The 2324-nt window shown below is 30.6% G+C and overlaps 1 long non-coding RNA gene across 1 annotated transcript; it reads left to right on the top strand.

The window, feature by feature from the left end:
• Positions 1-446: 446 nt before the first annotated feature.
• On the top strand, positions 447-1934 carry LOC134281383 (uncharacterized). The gene is made up of 3 exons (XR_009995075.1): positions 447-610; positions 1089-1146; positions 1722-1934. It is a non-coding gene; the product is annotated as an uncharacterized LOC134281383 (long non-coding RNA).
• Positions 1935-2324: the final 390 nt, after the last annotated feature.

Consider the following 2324-nt stretch of genomic DNA (forward strand, 5'->3'; position numbering starts at 1 on the left):
ACATGACGACAATTACTAGTCCTGTCTGTGTTTACTGTGACATGTCGACAATTACTAGTCCTGTCTGTGTTTACTGTGACATTACAACAATTACAGTGCTGCTATCCCATAAGTTGACATGGGATGGTATCGGATATGATTCAGGATTGAGGATTCACGATAGAAACATATAGAAGTTAATCCAATCCTTTCCTATCCTATCCTATCCTGTATCCTACAGCCAATCAGATTCGAGCAAAGGTTCATTCATATTTCAGAATAAATTACGAAAACGAAATACGATATAAAATGTTTACAAAAGAAATATTTATAAAATTTCAATAGGAAATAAGACATTCTTTTCTCTCAAAACGGATTTACATTATGAACTTCGAGTAACACGGCGTACGATCTAACCGTGAACGATCACCGGAAGACTTTGGGAATGTAAACAACGAAGAGTCTAGGCATCGAAAGACCATACTTCTTCAGCTTGTTTGGAAGATTTAACCGATTCTTACTTGTGTAAAAGTGTAATAACATGTTTTTTCTGTTAAATATTCTCTGTTTATTTGGATAATTCCACAGGAACTGTCAACAGCGGACTTGAATAGAAGATGCGCGAGGTCATGTAAGTATACTACACACTGTGACTGTACACTGTACATGTTTGCATTTTTATACATATTTATCTCTTTAAACAATGTTCTAATGTCTAAAACCATAAACATTTTATTCTATTTAATATAAACAAAAATTGGATGCGGAAAAAAGAAGTAGTGTAGACAGAAGGGGGATAAATGTTTACAAATACTCTGTCATATGATTCAATCAGCTATCAATGAGCTCTAAGACTATAACAATCATATGTATTATGCCTTAATCAGGTTGTTACTCTCATCATTTCCCTAATAAGGTCAGAAAATAGTTACTTTCATTTCAGTGTAATTTATAATAAATGAAAGTAGAATCATCATGACCATTTCTAATGCTACTGCCTTAAATGTTTAATAAGCTCACTCAGCAGTGCACTTACATATTGTACATGTATATATGATGTATTGTGATTTATGAAACATTAATCAATCTTTTAATATTCATCATTACAGAGAATGGATTTGCCCGGACTCACACGTCATCACAGTATAAAGGATTTTAATCTAAAAAGTATGTATGATTTTATTTTTATCATGTATTTTTACATGGTCTTTAAAATACATAAACATCTTTATCTGAGTTGAGGTGACATGTCTGCAGTTTCTCTAAACAAGTGATTTTCTTCTTTCAAAAATGAATCTTGAGAATAAAACTGAGGAAAGTTTTCTGGTCATCTGGTCATCATGTTGTTGTTTTATAGATATTTTCTTCTTTTTCATATTCAAATTTCAAGACCAAAAAAGAGAAAACCAAGAAAAAACATTAAATAGATAAATACAAGCAGAATATAGAGAAAAGTCACTCAAACAAATGTATTCATACTTGTTAGCAAGTTGACAAGATGAAATGAATTATAATGTACAAGTAAATTATGTTAAATAAGATTTTTTTTATCTTATATGACTGAGGTTGCAGTATAAGATTTTATTTTTCATGATTTCAAAATGCGTTACTTTTGGGAGAGAAAACGGTGAAATTAAAGCCAATTGTACAATCAAAATCATTTTAAATTTTAAATGTGTATGAAATGTGTATGACAAAATTTAACATGTTTAAAATACATGCCTTTAATATTTTTTTTTCAGGAAACCCTGCACATTTGCAGCTGTAAGAATGCAGATCATGCCATATGCTGTTAGAGTAAATGATGAAAGATGTTCAAACCAGTGTCAAAGAGTCCCAAGTCTGAAATCATGGGGCTTTTCTTAAAAGCGATCAGTGTTTGTTTTCTGTGCATTATTGACATTTGTAGAACTGTTCGGTTTATGACCATCTCTCTGACAATAACTCTGACCTTTGAATTTCAAATTTGAAAGATGGATAAGGAAGCCAAATCATATGCATGTTAAACATTATACAACTGTGATAAAAACATTGATAAACTTAAATTTAACAAAGTTCATGTACATGTATCTGTGATCTTTGCATTGAAATTCATAAATGCTGTACATGGATACTTTTACTGATTTTGTCTCATGGTAATGAAATATTCAATTGTTACACATTGTTGAGGAATCACCTTGAATAAAAATATTGTGAACTTGATAAAGTATTTTTCCTCATTAAACACTGAAAGTTTATGATCAAATGTCAAGGTCATATACAATATTTACTCAAGAATGTGTTATAAATGCTGTAAATACTGTGAATTCTTATGTATGTTTTATAAGATCTAAGAAACATGTGTG

This window comes from Saccostrea cucullata, unplaced genomic scaffold (genome assembly GCF_032062105.1).
Source record: "Saccostrea cucullata isolate Sc308-1 unplaced genomic scaffold, CSIRO_AGI_Scuc_v1 ctg4944, whole genome shotgun sequence".
NCBI lineage: Eukaryota > Metazoa > Mollusca > Bivalvia > Ostreida > Ostreidae > Saccostrea > Saccostrea cuccullata.